Raw genomic sequence first — 24,089 nt, 5'->3', positions numbered from 1 at the left:
TTCTGAATAAAACGGAAAATGTCCAACGTGGAAAAGGAAACTATCTGTTACTGTTCAAAACGGAAATATTTTGGACATACCACTTTAATGTAAACTATATTTTGAAGCAGTATGTGCTTTCAAGGAATGTACGAAATATATAGGTCACTAAAGTAAAAATAAGTTTTCTTTGCAAAATTTTAGAAGGTGCAAGGTTGTGTTGGCCTGATGATGGTAACAAATTTTATTACCTGTTGACTAGGCAGATTTTCAATGCTTCACACCCATATAATGTCATAGCTGGGCAGAACGCACATGTAATGATTTCGTAATAAAAAAAAGTTTTGCTTAAAAATGTGGAAAATCATTAAGTTATGAAGTAAAAGTTATCGAGTTAAAGGAAAATGAGAAACGAAGCATATGGGAAATAATGTTGAAATTCAGTTGTGGAAAACTCAGGTGTAACACTTTGAAAAATAAAGGCCGTATCATGAGTGAGTGGCTGGTGGTCAATAATGGTGATTTAAAAAGAAACAGAAAACAACTGGTTATATAGAAATAAATGAACTGTTGTTGGAGTGGATTCTTCATGTCTTTTCAAAGACCATGCAAATTTGTGTACCTATTCTGCAAAGCAAACTCTTGAACTGGCAAACAAAGATAAGCCAGGCTTCTAATGGATGGCTCCTAGCCCAATTAAATTAATAATGTGCAGTGATATACAGTACAGTATCATAGTGTTAGGTATTAAATTTAGTGTAATTATTAAACTTTAACAGTGTTTAATGAGTGAGTTACGATAAAATTTATAAACAAAATGAGATTTTCATCAAGATGATTCACCAACGGAATAAGTGACAGAAAGCTGATTTAATCTCAGTAGTGTTAAATGGAATACTTTGTACTTTTTGCAATTTGCAGCATGCGATTTTGGTTTTCATTTATAAAAATGATAAAATATTCCATTTTAACTTCACACCAGAATAACACAGGAACCTGTCCACAATGGAAGAAAAATTAGGACCATGTCACGTCTGTCTTGAACAGGTTTTACTGTATAAACCATCTTTTTTGACAGGAAAATTAAGAAATGTTTAGAGGAAGGATAGGATATATATTTTAGTCCATAAATAAATGTACTCCTTACAATCAACATCATTTAATAGTTCATGAAGTACGAAATTTGTCATACAAATTACACAAATAAATACTCCATTGTATGTGATTTCATCTCATTGTTGTATTTACATCTACTATCCATTACTGCACCCATAAATGACAGTTATGCTTTCGCTGAACTCCTGTAGTAGTCTCCAATGGACAGATGTCGTTGTCTTCAACACTTAAGCAATTAGAATTCTGCTTACACACTGCAATCATCGATCCAAATTTGCAATGTCCACTAGTGAATGCAGCAAATCTAAAAATACAGAGTACAGAAATTGATAAGAAACATACTCCATTTGTTTTACACAGCGCAAAAATAAAATAAAAATAAAAAGCAACGTCAGGTCACTTACTCCCTTGCAATTCAGTTTGGGAACAAATTTTACCAAGCTAATAACATGTTAAAGAAAGTGGAATTTAAAAGAATTTACTTCACCACAGTCTTTGTAGAACAAATTTCACTTTTCAGCTCTTTGAAATTAAATACTTTCCAGAATACGTACAAACTTCCTATTAACTTTGATTACACCACTGATGCACAGTGATTTGCTGTGTGTTCGTTTCTAAAGCGGTCAAGCAGAAAGGACACGGGCAGGGATATCTTCTTCCATTTCCCCTTCCCTTTATGCCCAGGGCTGTTATAGACATATTCAGTGTGAAATACTAATAACATTTCGGAATTTCTACATCAATATAACGTAGATACAAAACACAATTTAGCTAGAATAAAATCGACATTGGTAAAGTTCAGCTTGCAGGTACATTAAACCATTAGGTATCTTTTATGTATAGTGGCAATTATACAGAGTGTTTGAGCCAAAATGCCCCCCACTAACATGAAAACTGGTTGACAGGTGGGAATGATGTGAGTCTCGGCATTAAGCTGCCCACTAGTACAGTAGATTCAAGTCAGTATTCAGTGTGTGCATTTGTGTTGTGATGTACAGTATAGAAAAAAGTATTTTTATATGCAAGACTTTCGTGAAATATACATGGAGGACATGTTGCCGTAAATTCAGACATCGTTTCTTCAATGGGCCTCTGTCAAATAAGAAAACAATATACAGACTCATAAAGAAATTTAACGAGACAGGCTCAGTTCAAAATAAGAAGCACCGAGTGAATAAATAGGTCTTAATTGGGAAAACATTAGATGAAATAGGTTTTCGATTAGAACAAAGCCCTCAGAAATCTTTGCACAGATTACCCCAGGAAGTGGGGGTATCAAAAACCTCAGTTCAACACGTCACTAAATTGTTGAAGTTAAAACCATACAAAAACCGTGTAGTGCATCATATAAGTGAAAATGAACTACAGAAAGTGTCTGGGAATGTGCTGAAGCGATGTCAAGCATGCTTGAATGCCGAAGGTCACCATTTCCAGCAATTACTTCAATAAGATAAGCCTTTTATTTCAATATTATGAGTTTTATTTTGCAGCAAATTACGGCAGGAGACAGGTGACTCGTATAGCACGCAGAAGCCACGCGGCCACCAGTAGTCAGTGAACATCTTGGCTCGAACGCTCTGTACTTCATTCCACATAAGAAGACTCCACATGTCAACATAATGCAAAATCCTTCTGTATTCCGACAGTGGATTGGTCTTACGTTCGCACTAGAAAATGAGACATGAATAGACACATGTGGAGTAATGACAGACGACATGACATGACATGACATGACAGGTATATTGATGTGCCTCATTCTAAACTATTATCCTAACATAAAGAATCGAATGCATGTGGAATTTTCACAATTGCCACAATTCGCCAATCTATCATAGATATTGACCACCAGAAGAGTATTATCAGGCATGAGATAGTAATAAAATTAGAAAATTTCCAATTAGAAATTAATACCACAACAGAATCTGTCAACAAGATCAAAAATGAAAAAATAAAAAAAAAATCTCTTGTAGGAAAGTTCTTGATAATATCACAAAAACTAAATCAGATAAATATAATGCCACCATAATTCTGGATAGAAAAGATTACACTGAAAAAATAATATTTTAACTATTTAAAAAGGACCCTATCATTCAATATTAAACGAAAAATTTGAAAGATGCCCTAAAAACAATTCAGAATTCACTTTAACCAACAAGAAAAACGTTCTCTAATATCAATGAATTCACAACCACCAAAAATGAAATCCTTGTCAAAGATCCAAAAATTAATAAGACATTCCCATTAGACCACGAGTAAATTCTTACAAACATATCTTAAACAAAAGATTAAATTTAATAATAATTACAACATAAGAAACAACATACATTAGTTAAAATTTTACAGAAAAACCCTATTAATGATAAATGCATAAGTGTTTCAATCATTGTCGTAAATATGCAAACTAATATTCCTCTCAATGAAACCATAAATGTAATAAAATCCAATTTAGAAACTCAAAATATAAGTGAAACATTTTACAGACAAAATAATGGTCTATCTATGGAATTCACTCATTTTTGGGATAATGGCGGATATATTTTTTAATAACTTGGAGAATAATTTTATTGATTCCAATAAACAAAGTGTTATCAAAGGTTGTGATATATCGATGATGCCTTTATCACAGGCCCTATTTGATAGCAATAATTAATTACATTCCAATATACAGTTTGCCAAAAAAAGATGAAAAAGATCAATTAAATTTTCTAGATATGACTATAATAAGAAACAGCCATGATTTTCAATTTAAAATTTTCAGAAAACCTATCCAAACCACCCATCTCACACCTGTGCATTCCAACCACCCTTTACAATACAAGAAAGCTGGTCTTGATAGTCTCGATAGATAGATAGATAGATAGATAGATTGATCAACGATCAGATATTTAGTTTTAGAATCATTTTTGAGAAAGCCTATGAATATACTGTAGAGATGCATCCGTTATACACTGACTACAAACAAGCATACGAGAGCATTAATAGAGGGCAACTGATTGAAATAATGAAAGAATTTTATATACCCAACAGATTGGTAAATTTGGTTAAACTGATATTAGAAAACACAAGCAATAAAGTTAAGGTTCAAGGTAAATTGTCACTGAGTCTTTTTAACAACATTGAGATTAAGACAAAGGGATTCAGTATCCACACTACTATTCAATCTTTGTATGGAAAACATAATTAGAAACATCAAGGAAATCCAGACAGAACAATATGCTATAGAACCATTCAATGTTTGGCATATGCATGTAACACTATAGTCCTGAGAACATCTTTTCAACTATCTATCAGATACAGTGAAGGACATGACAGAAGCTGCAACTCAAGTTGGTCTTAATATTAACTCCGATAAAACAAAATATATGATCAACACAAAAGATAAACATTGAACAACAAATACAACCATACAGGCGTATACAAACTCAAATGCAACACCTGCAACAACTTCTACATAGGACAGACAGGTAGATCATTTCAAACACGTTACAAAGAACACATCACAGCCATAACAAAGCTACAAAACACTTCCACATGTGTGGAACACATCACAAATGCTAACCACACCTATAGAGACATAAACACAAACATGGAAATTCTACATTTTTTTTTGTAGGTTATTTTACGATGCTTTATCAACAGCTTAGGTTATTTAGCGTCTGGATGAGATGAAAGTGATAATGCCGGTGAAATGAGACCGGGCTCCAGCACCGAAAGTTACCCGGCATTTGCTCATAGGAAATTCTACATATTCAACCAAAAAGCCAGAAACTAAACACAATAGAACAATACGAAATATATAGACACACAAAAAACAAATCCAAATGAAATTCTCAATACACAACTCAATTTCAGAACACACACATTCTTTGACTCCACATTACACTACACAAACACATTCCCACAGGAAACAGAAACAAAAGGCACCAAGACCAGCATCAACCAGTTCTGAAGATGGCCAATAACAGGCTGAAACTAGTTAATCAGGTACTGTAATATTTAACATGCGAAAGATATATCGTCCCTCCTCTGGCAAACTAGCGAAAGTGAGAAATTAGCGACCCTGCACTTAAGGTCTATATTGCACTATTAAGTAGTGCAATATAGTGCAGAGTCACTTATTTTTCACTTTTGCTAGTTTGCTAGAGGAGGGACGATATAATACATATTCTGAAGTGAAATGGTGAAAAGTTATGTAATCAAGATGTACTCTTTTCCATAATTTTTGGATTAAAAATGCAGTGTGCATATTATAAATGTCAGGAACAAATTTTAGGGGAAAAAATCATAAATACCTGAATCCCACGTTATAATTGCAGCTGGTTTCGACAATGGACATTAAGTAATACCACAGTCGTAATACTGAAAATGATCGATTGTACAACTTTGAGAGCATCAATATATCGAATGCTTGTGACCAGTAATAACGTAAAGTGCGTAACATACGAAATTAATAAAAAAAAATGTAGCATACCGTAACCTAAAATTGAATGCAAATAAAGAAAAAACTAGGTATACTTCGTGAAGGTAACGCTATCATTATTTTTACCTTATTTACTACTGGTATTGGTTTCAGTATCACTGACATTCTCTACTGCAGCATCACTTCCATCATCCTCTACTACATACAGTAATTACTTCAATCGTCATCATGCTCACACAGAATAGATAGCAACTGAAAATAAAATACATTATGAGGGGATTTCTTTTCCCTCCATATTACTGTCAAAAATTGGGGTGCATACATTATGCAATGGCGTCTATTAGGCGAGTAAATACGATAATATCAGTTATAAAAATCAGCACGTAATAAGAAATATAGCCAGTTTTTTCTGCGACAGTGACGGACATACACAACCAGCCATAACCCATTCTTCGATATGACCTTGGTGAGTGCTCAGTACCTTGTTTATTTCAAGTATTATGTTCATGTAAAACTTCACTTCATTCTCTATTACGAATATTTTACTTACACTTATAACTACCACATTTTATAATTACCATTCAATGCCCACTCTCGAACATGGGGCTACAATGACTCCAATACTACAGGGAAAGAAATAGAAGATCTATTGAACTCCAGTACCTTGCAACTAGTTTATAATAAAACTGATCCCCATATTTATCTTCATTATAACACTACTCTAACCTCACCCGATCTTCTCTTAGTATTGGCGGAAATACACAGAAACACCAAAAGAGTAGTTTTACAAGATCCAGGATCTGGTCACAGAACAATTATAGCTACCATTACCTTCAGTATACAAGAAAACAGGGATGGACACCATTCTAGATTCTCATGAAACTTCAAGAAAGCTAATTGGACCAACTTCTCGAAGTCTCTGGAAAGTGAATTACATGAGAAAAACATTGATTTCACTGAACATTCCAGTAAAAAATGTCAAAAACTGAACGCAAAAATATTAAAATGTGCGAAGCAAAATATTCCTAGAAGATCTGTTAGAAAATATAAAGCTTTCTGGTCTAAAAACCTTCATGGGATTAAAAAGCAATGGGGACGACCTGCATAAAACTACTGAATAATCAAAGAATATGGAGGATATCCAAGCTTGGAGACAAAAGGCACTCCTGAAAAAATCTATTCTAGAAGCCAAAAGAAATTAATTTAATTACATCATATCTAATTTAAACTTTCAAAAAGACAGCTCAAAATACCATAAATTTCTCTCCAATATGCAACAGAATAAATCTGTACAGTACCCAAAAAAGAACCAATATTGATTGATAATAACCTGCTTCACTCTGATATAGAAATTGCCAATGCTTTTGTCCATCACTATGCCCAGGCACAAAAGAAAGGTACTCAAGCAAGAAAGCAATCCAAAGTAATTAAAAATAAAACATCAGATCTCATAAATGAGAAGGATATTTTATAAGATGATATTTTCAACACTTCTGTTACAATGGAAGAACTCAACAAGGCAATAAGAATCCTGAAAAACAAGAAAACAGCAGGAGAAGTCAAAATCCATCCCGAGTTCATCAAACATCTAGGAATAGAGGCTAAACGAACTATTTTTTTTTTAACAAAATCTGGTCTACAGGATTAATACCATCCCAATGGAAGAGTGATTTTAAAAAAGGTACAGACCCTACATTTATGGCAAATTATAGACCAATCTCATTAACTAGTGTTATGGCAAAGTTAATGGAACGCATAGTCTCTCAAAGGTTAAACTGGTATATTGAATTTAACAAATTATTAGCTTATGAACAAGATGGATTCAGAAAGCATAGATCAACTGTTCAACTTACTTACAAATGGCTTTTCAGGAACCCAAAGGTTCATTGCCACCCTCACATAAGCCCGCCAGCGGTCCCTATCCTGTGCAAGATTAATCCAGTCTCTATCATCATACCCCACCTCCCTCGAATCCATTTTAATATTATCCTCCCATCTACGTCTCGGCCTCCCTAAAGGTCTTTTTCCCTCCGGTCTCCCAACTAATACTTTATATGCATTTCTGGATTCGCCCATACGTGCTACATGCCCTGCCCATCTCAAACGTCTGGATTTAATGTTCCTAATTATGTCAGGTGAAGAATACAATGCGTGCAGTTCTGTGTTGTGTAACTTTCTCCATTCTCCTGTAACTTCATCCCACTTAGCCCCAAATATTTTCCTAAGCACCTTATTCTCAAATACCCTTAACCTATGTTCCTCTCTCAGAGTGAGAGTCCAAGTTTCACAACCATAAAGAACAACTGGTAATATAACTGTTTTATAAATTCTAACTTTCAGATTTTTGGACAGCAGACTGGATGATAAGAGCTTCTCAACCGAATAATAACACGCATTTCCCATATTTATTCTGTGTTTAATTTCCTCCCGAGTGTCATTTATATTTGTTACTGTTGCTACAAGATATTTGAATTTTTCCACCTCTTCGAAGGATAAATCTCCAATTTTTATATTTCCATTTCGTACAATATTCTGGTCATGAGACATGATCATATACTTTGTCTTTTCGGGATTTACTTCCAAACTGATCGCTTTACTTACTTCAAGTAAAATTTCCGTGTTTTCCCTAATCGTTTGTGTATTTTCTCCTAACATATTCACGTCATCCGCATAGACAAGAAGCTGATGTAACCCGTTCAATTCCAAACCCTGCCTGTTATCCTGAACTTTCCTAATGGCATATTCTAGAGCGAAGTTAAAAAGTAAAGGTGATAGTGCATCTCCCTCCTTTAGCCCACAGTGAATTGGAAAAGCATCAGATAGAAACTGACCTTTACGGACTCTGCTGTATGTTTCACTGAGACACATTTTAATTAATCGAACTAGTTTCTTGGGAATACCAAATTCAATAAGAATATCATATAATACTTCCCTCTGAACCGAGTCATATGCCTTTTTGAAATCTATGAATAACTGATGCACTGTACCCTTATACTCCCATTTTTTCTCCATTATCTGTTGAATACAAAAAATCTGATCAATAGTCGATCTATTATGCCGAAAACCGCACTGATGATCCCCAATAATTTCATCTACGTACGGAGTTAATCTTCTCAAAAGAATATTGGACAAAATTTTGTACGACGTCAACAAAAGTGATATTCCTCGAAAGTTACCACAGTTGGTTTTGTCAACTGTTCAACAAGTTACTAAATTTAGTCAGGACATAAAGGATGTCTTAGACAAAGGTAACATACTTCCTACAGTCTTTGTTGATTTTAGAGCTGCATACAACTCAGTTTGGAGAGAAAAACTGATATACAAACTTGCTCAATTAGGTATTAACTCTAACATGCTTCAATGGTTAAGGGCTTTCATTGATCAACATTCATGTAAAGTCTGTTTTGGATCTTCCCTTTCGAGAAGCAATTTATTGCAAACTGGCATTCCTCAAGGAGCAATGTTAAGTTGCGTTTTGTTCAATATATACATAAACAATTTAATTCAGCAATTAAAATCCATACCCAACATAAAATGTCTATTGTGTGTGGATGATTTAGTCTTTTACACTGAAACACCCAAAAGAAAAGCTGAGTCAGAAACTACTAACATTCTTAACACATCCTGGAACAATGGTGTAACCACTATAACATGAACGTAAATATGACTAAATCTAAGTTCCAAAGCGTCTCAAGTCATCAAGCAATACACCCTAACCTAAGATACAAAGACATTCCACTTCATCAAACTGATATATTTTACGTATTTAGGAGTAACCTTTGATAAGAAATTAAAATGGTCTCACCAGGTAGAAAAAATTATAACCTCATCATCCAAACAGTTAAATGGAATTAAACGAATTGCAGATTCAAAATGGAGTTGTGACCGCACTATCCTACAAACAGTATACAAAATGTATATGTTGTTGTTTTCTAATGCCAGGCATTTGACAATAGTCATTTGACCTCTTGCACTCCAATATTTTTCAAAGATATTATCATGACTAGCCACTGAAGCACAGATTTTGAGATGTTCCGAATCCATTTCTTGGTTTGAGTTGCACAATGGGCAGTTAGGGGACTGATATATTCCAATTCTATGCAGGTGTTTGGCCAAACAATCATGCCCTGTTGCCAATCTAAATGCAGCTACAGACGATTTGCGTGGTAAATCGGGAATTAACTGTGGATTTTGATGCAGAGAGTTCCATTTTTTCCCTTGGGATTGAGTTATCAATATATACTACCTCAAATATTGTACTGTCATGAACCGCTAATATCAGCTTTGGAGACAGTATTAAATAAAATCGATCAAGTGCAAAACCAAGCCCAACACCTCCTCACTGGTGGAGTCAAAACCACTCCAATTAATGCCATGCTTCTCGTAACAGGACTTAAACTAATTCATACATTAATTGAAGAAAAGGCACTAATTCTATATGAAAAGGTATTGAGAATTCCAGGAGACCAATTCTGGGAATCCTATCATAATGTCGAAAGAAGGTTGAAAATTCGGCATGGATTTATACAAAAAATCATGGAATTGAGGGAAATATATCAGACCTTTAAAAATCTCTTCCACAATTTTTAAAACCAATACTTTCTAACTCCATCTTATTCTCCATAGATTTGAAAGATGCTGTTTGTAAGAAAGAAACGCCAATAGATATATTAAGATCCCTAGCTCTTGAAACTATTAACCTCAATTATCCAGAAACTGATTGGCTTCATGTTTATACAGACGGATCCAAAACGGAGGATGATATTAATGTTGGGGCCGGTGTATACAGTGATATCTTTGCTTTCTATACAGCGGTAGGCACCCATAGGTCAGCTTATGACGGTGAAATTGACGCTATCAGGGTAGTCTTAACTCAACTGATATGTCGCCAACTAAATTTAAGAATGTCGTCATCCTGTGCAACTCCAAAGCAGCCATAGAATCTGTAAGTTCCTCAGACCCCAAGTCTTCATCAATCCAAAACTGTCAAAATTCCATACAACTATTACAAACAAAACACAAAATCGTGGTACTACAGTGGGTCCCCGGGCACTGCAACAAAAAAAAAAAAAACAAAAAAAAAAAAAGGTGCTAAAATTTTACAAACATCTCCTAAACCAACACCCTTCCAGACAATAAAATTGTACATCAAAGAAGTTGCCCACAACATCCACTCCCATGACATTACAGAGAAAAACATATGACAAACACTGGAGAAGGGACCTTCTATCAATAGCTAACAGACCAAGAAGATTGGCAGTCGCGCATTTCCACCTTGCAACTGGACACGACTGCTTGGCGCAGCATTTCCATCGCTTTGGTATTTATCCAAATACAATTTGCACTCTTTGCGACCTTCAAGAAGTGATGAATAGGGATCATCTCCAACACTGCCTAGCTCTAAAATCATTGACAGAATGTGCCAGATAATGGGAAGTGAGAAGCTTCATGCCTCTGCTTAGTTCTTAGTTCTTTAAGGGTTTTGTTTGGTTAGGCTACTTTTTCAGATTTAATTTTAAGCTGTATCCAGTTTTATTGTTTTAATCTTCAGGTTGTGATTAGGTCAGAGATAAGTTATCTATGTACCCATCATTAGAATAAATAAATAAATAATTACTATATTTTGCCTTCAATGTGCAATGAGGAAGTAAAATAATATAAATTTGTTAAGATTTTCCAAATCTCACCTGTTTATCACCTGCATCAATAGCATCCTTACGTTGTCCAGCACATACATGCTCATCACCAGCATCAAAAATACTTGAGACTTGCTGCATCATGATCACGCAGGGGGTTCATGCCACTATACACATAGTGACTGCGAGGTACTGTCACATCAGCTATGTCAGAGATCACTTCCGCAGGTTGGCAGTCAGGCAACAATAGCAGAGCATTGCGTAGGTACAGTGATGCAAACTCCACCATGGCCATGGAAATCGTGAAGGACTGGCATTCACAGCTGTACTTGGTGTCTTTGTAGAGTTGTGGTAGGAGAATCTTTCAGTATTAGCCTGCACTACCATGCCCTACACCAAGTTCGTGGATGCTGAGTTGTTTTTTGTCCTGTAAAAGTTCATAAGGTAATCAATACAGACCGCATTTTTTCCAAAAATCCATAGGATTTCAAATTGATGTGTCAAGCCATACAGTAAGTAGGGTTCAGATGTTCACGACCTAAAATACTGAGAAATGCTCAAGCAAATATGCCCTAAAAATAGCTAATTATGACCCTAACAGAGCAAAATATGACCAATTTTTAATGACAAAAATATTAATTAAAAATAAAGCAAAAAAAAATAAAAGAAAGCTTATATATTTGAAAACAGTTTATATGCATGTCCCAATAGAACTATTACATTACTCAATATCCAGAGACATTTTCTTGAATTTATTTTGCTGAATACCTCATACTATTATAATGTTATTAGCCATGACAAATACTTCAGATGTGAAACATTTAGTATGTATGCTGTGAGGTTGCAAGAATGATTAATGTTTTCTGTTTATATAGTTTTGTTCCACTCTATCTATAGGTAAAAATGAATAAACCAGCTCTAACTCATCAGTTGTGGTATACAAATATGTCATCCATACAAATGTTGACAATATTATCTCTAGAAGTGCTGAATGTACCTAAGTTTACAGTCACTGTAAGCACGAAGAACTGAAATTTCTGCTATTGCACTGATTCCTCGAACACACACCAACTACAGCTATGTCCAACAGTGACCCTTTTTTAGAAGAAGTTGTGTGCCGTACATGGAAGGGAAGGGAACCATTGCTTCCCTTGTTCATAAAGCAAAAAAGAAGACATTCATTACAGAAATTATATTTTAATCATGAGAGCTATGAATTCTCTAATCTTAAAATGTCACAAAATTCTTTCTCTGGGCACCTGTCCTGGTCGAGGCAGATTCGTTATTTATATTCTTAGCTTGAGGCTCCTATACTGGCTGAGTTGGATTCGTTTATTTCCATTAAAACTTCAGAAGACTTCATCACTCCACCCACAACTAGCATTATCTCAGCTGTTTCTGTTGCTTCATGTGAGAACATACCGATATATTGGAAATTGGAGTTATTTTTGGCTGCAAAAATAACATTTCTTGTGCTCCATTTACACATATTGTGTGCCGTTCCTGTCTGTCAATAATAGCCTACTATTCTATCTTCGGAATATGTATGATATAGTGTTACAAGTTGTGTAATCAAGATGTACTATTTTATTGTTTGGTGTTTAATGAAATTCCAAATTATTTGAAATTTAAAATATAAAATTGTGTTAGACTTGCAGTTAGATAGTGGAAGAGAAGCAAGTTCATAATCTGAGGCTTCCTCATTCCTGCCTGTGTGCTGTCCTACTGTGAAGAGGGAGACGGGAATGTGGAGCACAGTTTCTAATAACAATGGAATCTTTACTTCTCGAGTGTAATTGTGAAGTAGAAATCTTTTAAAACACCAATTTGGTCCTCGGGACTTTTCTGAAAAGAAAATATTATTAAACAATGCACAATCTGAAAGAATTCAAAGTACAAATAAAATCATGGGTCAGAAAATTTAATTTAGAGCAGTATAGTGAAACTATGTGGTTGCAGCATTATAGGGAAATTGTTTTATTGGCCATGTCTTTTATTTAATAACGAGAAAGATGTATGGGACAAAACTGGCTTCAGTGATGTAAACAATCTCCATAAAGCACTGAAACGACATGAAAACTCTCAGTACCATTGTTTCAACAATACAATTTGTAACATTCGGTATATCTAGAACAGTGATATCAAAGCAAGCACATTTTTCTGACCTTGACGTCGTGCACAGGCATCAAGCGCTAAGTATGGAAAGAGAAAGGATTGTGTATATGAATAAGCAGCCTGTTGGATTAAGAAAACAGTGGTGCACAAACTTCAAACGGAAATTGAAATGTTATGTCGTTATTTTTATATGGCTTCTTTATGTTTGATATTATCTATATTGCCTGTAAAACAAAAGTACTAATCCCAATTTCTTAATATTACAGTTGTGTTTTAAATGTTAATAACATAATAAAAAGTTAAGAAGGAATATTCACATAAATTCCATAGTAGTATAACTATACTGTATTAAATGGATGAAACACATCATTCATAAAGAAAGTGATATCCACCCCCCCCCCTCCATGATAAGTTGGAATTGATATGATGGTACCTTTAGTCTTATAAAAGTAATCAATAAACTAATCAAAACAATATGACAGTACAAAGCAAAGTTACCTAGGTGCTGTATATATTTTAAGTGTAACTAATATTCCATAACAAAATTCTTATCGCATTATGCTTTTAAGGTGATATTGGTGAGCAACTTCCTATCATCAGAATATTAAATTATTTTCTCGAAATGTGCTGAAGCTATAGAGCTGACATTTTTACAACACATGGGCACGTATCTTTTGCTTATGATGTAACAGTAGTTGCTTTGTTAATTCATTTCCTTACAAACAACTTCCATGCGAATATGTTCAAAATTTTCAATACACTATCTTCAATAATACGTATTTACAGTATATTAGATTTACGAAAACATTCTGTAAGGCTACTAAATAAATAGGCCTATACCTGAAAATACCATTTTTCTATAAAAATAAGTTGAGAAAATATTTCTTTTGAATAAAATAATCAAACATGTGAAAAATGAGCGTTAAAATTAAAGTTACATTGTTATAATGCAATTATACTTCTCAGATAAATCTAAAAATTAACATGGATACAGTTTTAATAAGTCCTCTTCCCTTTATCTATTGAATCAGTGCTGGCCATCCCTGAATATAGCTCGACCAAGCGGCATATACTACCTCTTTCGTCTGTCTCTTTCCTTTCCGCTGTAAAGCGCTCAGGCTCTCCTGAGCTCTAAAGCGTGCGCTTGCTCCTAATGGCCATCAATTGACATGACTGATCTAGAGTTTATTTTCAACTTGACAATCAAAAGCACCTGGCAACAATGCAACATAATGAGAAGGTGAAAGAAAATAGAAAGTTAAATGCTTAATTGCTATGGTCTGACATTTAGGAAAGAGAGAACTGGCCCTCTGTGGTCATGACGAAAGCGATAATTCAGTTGACAGAGGTAATTATGTTAAATTAGTTTTTAGTTCATTTATTTAAAAAATACGATCCTATATTGAATGTCCACATTAGGATAGTTCACAGATTTATCTAGTCGAATTCAAAACGATCTGATTGAACCAATAAGTAATGTATAGCAGAAATTAGAAAAGAAGTCCACAATGTTCCACTGTTGCAATAATGGTAGATGAGACGAATGATATTTGAAGCCCATCGCAACTCTCAGTTGTACTTGCATATGTAACTAGTGATGGAGTAGTACAAGAACTGTTTCAGCATTAGTCGATCCGGTTATGGACTGTATAGTTCACTATGAGTTTGGTAGTAAAATAATGGTTCAAATATATGACGGTGTGGCGGTCATGTCGACTGAAATTAATGGGCTACAAGCAAATGTCAGAAACAAGTTTCTGGAAGCCATATTCATTCATTGTATAGCTCATAAACTTAACCTTATCCTTTCACAGACTGTATCATACATTAAGGTGTGTAGGTAAAGTATTTTTCTGAACTCCTAACAGTTTCTCTTCTTTTTTCTCAAAATCATCAAAGAAGCTCATTATTTATGTAGACCAAGTAGTGAAAAAGAAGTTTCCAAAAGTCGCATCAACAATGACTCCAACAGCATAGAAAAATAACACTCTGGTAAGACACTGCAACACTCACAGCCTTGTGCGTTATAATGCAGGACTCTACCACAGTGCATATATTTTACATTCCTCCGCTTCCGGAAGTAGAGTGGAAGCGGCATTACACAACGTAGTAGAACAAAACCTCGCACATCACACGACCGGTGAAGTACAGAAAAGTGCTTACCTTTTTCAAAGAAGGTGTTGAAAATGTTCGCCATTTGCTGTGAGGCAGGCGCTGTAGCGCCTAAACACATTTTGGTTCACAAGTTGTAGCTCAGTTTCCGAAATTCTGGCTATTTCTTGTCGTATGTTATTCTGCAATTCATCCAATGTTCGCGGATATGATTTATAGACCCTATCTTTTAAACTCCACCATAAATAAAAATCGCAGGGCGTTAAGTCTGGGGATCGTGGAGGCCACAACCCTATACTAATCACCCTCTCACCAAACACATCAGCAATTGCATGCAATGAAGTTTGAGTTGTATGTGCTGTAGACCCGTCTTGCTGAAACACACCATACATTCGTTCTTCTTCAGTTAAATGAGGAAAAAACTGATCCAAAATTAGGGTTTTGTATTGGTCAGCATTAATTGTTTCATGAAAAAAAATCGGGCCGATTATTCGTTTCGCACTTAATGCACACCATACACCGACCTTAGTATCATGTAATGGACTTTCATGAATACATTGTGGATTATCTACTGACCAGTATCGATTGTTTCGAGTGTTAACTTGTCCGTGTAAGTGAAACCATGCCTTGTCACTAAAGATCACAAACTGTGGATCTAAATGGCCTTCATGTACAGAATGAATAAACCAGTTGCAAAAATTTATTCTCCTATTTGAGTCCCCAGGCTCCAAGGCATGCACTTCTATAACTTTGTATGGATGAAATTTTAATAATTTTGTCGCATTATGTGCTGATGTACGGCTGACTCCAGCTTGTTGTGCTAACTTCGTGAGAGAATTTCGTGGTGATTGTTCTAATTGAGCACCGATGTCATCCAACTTTTCCTCAGTTAAAACATGGCGCCTTCGTCTTCTTTTCTTGTCCAACACTGATCCCGTTGTTTCGAATTTATTCACTATTGAACGAACTGTAGACCTGTCCGGTGGATCAACTCCAGGAAAACTTTCTTGAAATTCTCTTCGACACTTAGCAGGTGATTCATGTTTTAAAAAGGTACAACAAATGAAAATTCTTTGTTCTGTATTAAATCTCTGAACCATGACTCAGGCAACAGACACAGAGAAACGAAAGTCAACACTGCACACAACACACTTAATGCACTGAAACTCAACTCAATACTGCACACAGCAACAAAACAACCATCTATCAGCAGCTATGCAGCTCCTTGAATGGCGAGTGTGCAACTAGGCCTTGCTGCAACACGGTCCTGTAAAACATCATTCACTTTTCAAGTAGCTTGAATCAAATGGCTTCATTTGAAAAAAAAAAGGAAAGTGTGAACTGTATTTCAAGTTGAGTTCAAGTCAAGTAACAGCTTGAATTCAAGTTACAATTGAAGTTGAATTCCTTTCTACTTTCTACCTGACTTCAAGACATTTGAAACAACTTAAAGAATATGAACGTCACTTGATAACTTGAATTCAAGGGAATAACGCACGAATTTAGATTAACATCTATTTTAAGCGTGGTAAATTGAAAGCTGATTGTTTTTTTCTGTTGTACTGGAAAGTAAAAATAATAGGAAACAATGATTAAGTGGAATAATGACCAAGTACTTGAGTTTCTAGAGTTATATGAAACTCACAAAGACCTGTGGAATATAGAGATTGCAAAGGAAGCTGTCATGAAAGAGTTCATTGAGAAAATTAAAGAGAAGAGGTTTTAATGTAGACACAGATGAGATACAAAAGAAAATTGAAACCTTAAAATCATATATAGCGAAGAAGTGAGGAAGATAAAAAGAAGTAAGATGAGTATTGCTTTTAAGGGATGACATTTATGAGCCGAAACTGACATGGTTCAACGTGGCTGATAGATTTGGGGGGGGGGGGGGACTGTGACAACTTCAAGAAAACCATCTTTAAATATGACCTGTTTATTTTATCACATATCTACACTGACAACTATTAAATCTTTAATAATTTCATTTATTCCATTTATGACATTTTATCAACTGAAACTGGCATGGTTCAACATGGCTGATAGATTTGTTTGGGAACTGTGACAACTTCAAGAAAATCATTTTAAGATAGCCTACGGCAAATTAGATCTGCTGGAACTAACTAGAATTCAGAGGATGACTCAAATCACACTGAAACTAGTCAATCAGGTTCCTGTAACATACCACAAATTAGTTATTACTTGTTCAATAACTTAACAGTTCATCAGTATAGGTCTATTCTATTTATAATGGTCATGGTCATGTATTTCTCTTACTAAAACAATTCCTAACCTAATCTGAAAGATGCTTCTTCCGTTCTTCAATATCTTTAACAGTTCCCTGGCAAGGATTTTGCTACTAAAAAATTCCTATTTGAAAAACTTCCACTGACGCCATTTTATTCTTCTTGACTTCAATATATCTGAACCACAACTTGAATTCAAGTTACTTGTAAAGTGTGAAAGAGACTTAAGTGAGCAAAGATAAAATGTATGCACTGTAGCTGCCACAGCCAAAGTTCATGTGATGCACCTGCACAGCGTTTGTCAGGTATTCAAATGCTTGTACAGGGCACCAGCAGGATGCAATTGAGGTTGTCACCAGTTCAATCTGCTTGTTGCACCCAAGAGTGAAAAGAGGGTGACCTGCAACATGAATAACATAAATTACTCATGCAAACTATTTTGGAACTGACTGAAATAACTTCAAACTTTTTTTTTCGTCATTCACCCATATGAAGCCAGTTGTGCAGATCAATTTACTGACAGAGTCATATCTTTTGTCTGCTGGTTTATAAACAATCCTACCATGTAACTTCAAGAGCAATGTTTTAAGACCTATGTTTATTAGACGTATTTTACTTATTTCGGTGAATAAGTTACCATACATAAGAACTTAGGCTAATGTATAATGTCAGAATCTGTAACCCTTACTTCAACAACCATTATAGATCAATGATTACTTTCAACTTCGCTCATTATTCTGCAGGCAGTAGACTTACAAGAGCTTTTCTATTGCACACGACACTGAAAATTCAAATTTGCATTTTTATAAGTTCTACAGTGCGAGAATATGCGACAGGTTAGTTTAGGTTTTCCGTATGGCTTGCATATGCGAATCTGTAACAGGTTAGGTTAAGTTAGTTTAGGCTTTTGGTATGGCTTGCATATACAAATCTGTAACAGGTTAGGTTAGGCTTTTGGCATGCGTTGCACATACTAAGTGAAGTGAAATGTGCATTTCGCGTTCACTTCGAAGTGTTCTACTTCTTCATTTCACGTGTTTAATCATTTTTCGGTTATCTACACTGATCAATTTCTTTCCAATTTTTAGCTGTTTTCTAATATGTTTTCAAGTGACCTGACGTCCTAAATGAATTCTTCACATTCCAAACTACCTTTCCTCTGAAAATTAGACCATTTTTCACCTTTTTGGTGAAAAAAATCCTTCAGTGACACGTGCTATAGAAAACCCCTTATAAGAGGAGTGAAAACATCCTTTGAAACACTGTACAGGCCTACAAATAAATATTACAAACACAAAAAAAGCGACCTATAAAATGTAGCTACCAATGCGGAATGTAAGAAACAATCACAAAATACAGGTTTCAAATACCATATTAGTATACACCTAGCGCAAAATATTCCATTCACTGGAACTTGTGTTATAATAATTCTACTTGTCGTTAGTAAAGGACAGTCATATGCATCACATGTTATACTTATAATTAGAGAAGGGATGCATAAGAAACCGAGTGTGAACGACCTTCAATTTGGCTACTTCGCATGCTATCTAGCTGCAGTGTATATTACTGAACAGGTAGCAGTGACTAGAAAACAAGGGTGAACAAAATGAACTTTAAATAAAATCGAGTTACAATAATTCTTTACGCTTTTCTTTACATTTTTAATAAATGCAATAAAATTATTTCACAACAGGTATTATATATGTGATTTCGAATAACCAACCAAAAGTTACCCTTGTAATTTACAATACCATATGAATAATTTAAAATAACTGCGTCCATGTATGAAGCTTCCCAATCTGCTGGAGTATAACATCATTACCTTTATGATAGCAGTTAGTATAAAATAAACCTTCTAAGATGTAATTTCGCCAGAATCACTTCTCTGATTTCCATATCACACTAGCCCCACTAGTCTTTATGTCTCGTAAAATGTTATTTGAAGAAACAGAGTGCTTACCATCATCGAACAGCTTGGCTCTTATTCTTGGCTTTGTTAGGCTCTACAATTATATATATGGTTCACCTACCTGTAGGCCTATGTGCTGCTGAAAATTGTAATACTGTAATTTTCGCTGCAAATTTAAGAATCTTCGGATACATTTCATAATTCATTAAATTTTAATGAACTGTAAAGCTAACAAAGTCGTCATCATAGTCCATTTCAATAGTGTAATATGTGAAAAATCAATTATTTCCAGCTACAACTCTGGAGGAAAATTTCCTGCTTTACCTGACTTGTGCATGGACAACCTTTGCACTGCTACCCCTCTTTCAGTGCATTCTTGTAGGGGAAGAGAAATCCGCCCATGTCGCTCTGTCTGTACAGGCTTGAATATGCACCACTGCACTAGAGTAAAGGCCAGTTGATACACCACAATTTAGGTCTACTGAAGAATACAATATGGAATTTTACGTTTTTTGGTAGATTTTGAGTTTTCGTAAGGCCAAGAATCAGTGACAGGTTAGGTTTGGTTTATTGAGCCTTTTGGTATGTCCTGCAGGGAAAATCGCAATAAGCAGAACATAGAAGCTCTGTCCACCACTCCTTCCACTTTTCCCCTACTAGCACATCACTTTTTGCTGGTTGAGTGGAAGAGAAGGCCTTACGGCCTTAACTCTGCCAGCTAAAATAAATCATTATTATTATATTATTATTATTATCAGACACTCTACATGATAGGTGAGTGTAGTGTCGAATGCACATTTCATGTGAGTGGGGATAATTTCCCCTACTGGCGTTCTCTTTATTGCAATTTTACATAATTATATTACGTCATTGTCGCTACTTTAGTTTCATCAGTGAGGTGTAATATGACTGTATCGTATTCTTCAGTAATCCCCAAAATTTAAGCAACACCTAAAACAGTATATAGTACTATGAACTGTATGTTGTACTATCTGCCAATAGTAATCCAGTATTTTTATACATATGATAAAGTAAGTCGAAAACACAATGTTCATATTATTTCGTCTACACCACAAGGTCTTGCTGGTAAGTGAAAAATCATGCAGAGCTTTGTCAAGCACACTTGTTCCTACAGCCTGATAAATTTATCAAATAGCCTACTCAAATACAAGTTTTTAGCTTCTTTTGGAAACTGTGCTTTGTGACAGTTTGGCATTGGCCCTCTTTATAACAGCAACCTGTGACTTTTCAAGAGAATTTCTGGTGAAACTAGCGTTGAGGTAGTTCCGGTGATTTCGGAAGTTAAAAATCGTTTAATTTAGAAGGAATTTTTTGTGAAGATGCAGTAGATCGCATATGCAAGGCATAACAAAAGGTAAGCGGAGGGGCTCGCTTCCGTATAGGGGCAGCGGCATTTCTCTAAGAGTAGAGCCCAGTTTTGGTGTGTGTTAATCGAAAAAATTGTAATATAAACATGCATCCTATTCCCAATATTTTCTAGCCCCTAATTATCGTTAATACACACACACACACACACACACACCTAAACTGGGCTCTAACCTTAGAGAAATGCCACTGCCCCTGTAGTGAAGCGCGCCAGGTACCCTGCGACGTGTGGATTAGGTTTATAGCCATAGCAGTGATCACAGCTTGTCTTTACAGTGGTGTGCTACAATTTTGAGGGGGCCCTTTTGAGGTTATTTTCAATTATTTCAGTACTATTTTTTTTCTCCCGTGAATTGTACGTAGCGCGATCAACTATTCATCCAAAGGCAATTTGGCAGAGATAAGTAATGAATAATTCATTTACACCGCACGAGCATGTGCATAGGACACAATAATAACCAACACTACCAATAGCAGCCATAGGCTATTTGGTAACCGGGTTGGCAAACATCAACCTAGTTATCTACCATTTGTGAAACTTTCTTTAAATCTCAATTTACAGCAGCAAATACGTAGCTAAGCTGTAAATACACATTTGGGTATTAATTTAATATATTACAAATTAATATTACATACGTACTTGTACTGTCAATTTCAAATACGTTGATCAGTAAAACTATTTACAGTGTCGCCAACGGTACTGTACGTAAAGTCGCCAAATAGTAGTTCAAAAGTCGCTAGATTTCTTATTATCAATAGACAATGTTTTACTTTCGTCGCTATATGGTGCTGAAAAAGTCGCTAAACCCCTCTTTAAACAAAGAAAAGCTTAAAAAATTGTCGCCGAAAACAGTTAAAAATCGTCAGATGTATCCCTAAATTGGCTACACTGACTATTTGCGCAAGTTATACAAAATTGCCAACTGATGATGTACAAAAATGCTGTTTAGACTGCAAAATAAGCTAAAAATGGCAAAAGAAACTAAATACTCTCTCTGTTGCAAAATATGATATAGAAAGAATTGTTCAAAATATGGTATCAGTAATATAATGTAACTTTAATATTCTTCTAGATACTTGCTTGTTTAATAAAATAACATAAGAAAAACATAAACATTAGGTAAATTTCATTCTGTGTGATGTCAAATTAATAAAAGGGAGAACAAACGTTGTTTCGAGAGAGGTAAATTAACATAAAAACTGCAATAAATTATAACCCTTTTTTGTACGACTGTTAAGCCTTAGATGTTCTATTCAAAATTGATTGGGTTGGTGTTACATTTTCTGCAAAAGAAACACCACAGCAGGTACCCATTTTATTTCTGTTCAGAATGAACTATTTAAATATTACAGTTTGATGCACTACAGAAGATTAGAAACATTCACAACTGCATTGTCTGACAGTCCCTTCACTATTGAACAGAATACCACACTACAAAACATTTCATGTGCAATAATCACAGGCCTACCATATTTTTGAACAGAGGGAGGAGTAGTAATAATAATAATAATAATAATAATAATAATAATAATAATGATGATGATGATGATGATGATAATAATAATAATAATAATAATAGCTGGGATAAAAGATGCAAAAAAGACTAACGAAAATAAATAATACATTTGTTATTCAAGGTAAAGCATCCACCTGTTCTGTACGGTTGTGAAACTTGGTCTTTCACTTTGAGAGAGGAACCGAGGTTAAAGGTCTTTGAGAATAAGGTGCTTAGGAAAATATTTGGAGCTAAGAGGATGAAGTTACAGGAGAATGGAGAAAATTACACAACGTAGAACTGCATGCATTGTATTCTCCACCTGACGTAATTAGGAATATTAAATTCAGACATTTGAGATGGGCAGGGCATGTAGCACGTATGGGCTAATCCAGAAATGCATATAGTGTGTTAGTTGGGAGGCCGGAGGAAAAAGACCTTAGGGGAGGCCGAGACGTAGATGGGAGGATAACATAAAAATGGATTTGAGAGAGGTGGGATATGATGGTAGAGACTGGATTAATCTTGCTCAGGATAGGCACTAACGGCGGGCTTATGTGAACGGCAATGAACCTCTGGGTTCCTTAGAAGCCATTTATAAATAAGTGTTGGTTTGAATGGAGAGCATAGGTCTATGGTAAGAAAAGTAATTAATAAAGAGCATGTAATATATTTTCTCTTCATATGAAGCGAATTTTTCACTATGGTTCTCTGAAAGTGTATTGTACATGTCTATTATCATTTCCCATTATCATCAGTCTTTATAAGACGGAATTTTTTTAGTCAGATATTGCACTCCAGATTTTAAAGCCAAGTGTCCATCTCATCTAAGCAGTCCTACATGAGAATACAATTCTTCTAATTCGTGTTCAATACACAATGAACTCCCTGAGCATCCATCAAAATTCAGTGCACTATAGTGTAATTCTTAATCTACTCATGAAGTACTTTAATGATTTCAGGCACCTTTTTGGATAATGTTCCATATTATTCTCCAGTTCATCAAACTTAATAGATATTACAGTAAAATATAATATTCATTCTACAGATGCAAAAATATATGAAAAAGGCATTGAAGATTTGGAGAATATCTGATTGAAGATCACTATCAGTCATTAAGAATCATTTTCATTTAGCTTTTCCTATTTCTCTCTTAATTTGCTTTCAGGTCAAGTGACTGGCCATGTATGAAGCTCCTATGATGTGCCGAACAGTTTCATTAATGATAGCAAAATTTCTTTAAGGGGTTAGATACAGCTTACAGCAGTAAAATTTTTGGAAATATTCAACATTTTTTTTCCTCCAGTACTGTATCTTATGCAATAATGAAAATTGGTATGTGTAAAACATTGTCCTTCTGCTATATGAAAAAAATATTTTTACGATTAAAAAAAAATACATATATATTTTTTTTTCAAAATTCAAAATGGTGGCAGTTTACTGTGCAGTGATGAAGCGTTTCCCTTATAACTCATAAACTTGTTAACTTTTACATGTTCTCTCTCTTTCATTTTATTGCTCAAACTCATGTTTCCAATATCATGCTCTTTCAACTACATTCCTTAATAAATATTTTTTTTTTGTGTTAGAGGAAAATACTGATATTTTACCATTTTTTAAATAAATTTATTTTTTATCAGACAATCTATCAAAGGTAGAGAAGCGATCTTGCAT

At 34.9% G+C, this 24,089-nt stretch overlaps 1 long non-coding RNA gene across 7 annotated transcripts; it reads right to left on the bottom strand.

Annotated features, from left to right (window-relative positions):
• Positions 1-1,121: 1,121 nt before the first annotated feature.
• Positions 1,122-21,766, bottom strand: LOC138715312 (uncharacterized). Of its 7 annotated transcripts, XR_011336229.1 has the most exons (6): positions 21,560-21,757; positions 17,912-18,024; positions 15,430-16,645; positions 11,203-12,996; positions 5,642-5,767; positions 1,122-1,399 (listed from the first exon to the last, which is right to left on the bottom strand). It is a non-coding gene; the product is annotated as an uncharacterized lncRNA (long non-coding RNA). The 7 variants fall into 7 exon arrangements; XR_011336224.1 differs by having other exon boundaries at positions 15,430-18,024; positions 21,560-21,766; XR_011336225.1 differs by lacking the exon at positions 21,560-21,757 and adding an exon at positions 19,858-21,552 and having other exon boundaries at positions 15,430-18,024.
• Positions 21,767-24,089: the final 2,323 nt, after the last annotated feature.

This window comes from Periplaneta americana, chromosome 15 (assembly GCF_040183065.1).
Source record: "Periplaneta americana isolate PAMFEO1 chromosome 15, P.americana_PAMFEO1_priV1, whole genome shotgun sequence".
NCBI lineage: Eukaryota > Metazoa > Arthropoda > Insecta > Blattodea > Blattidae > Periplaneta > Periplaneta americana.
The sequence above is the reverse complement of the archived record's forward strand: the minus strand, read 5'-3'. Positions and strand labels throughout refer to the sequence as shown.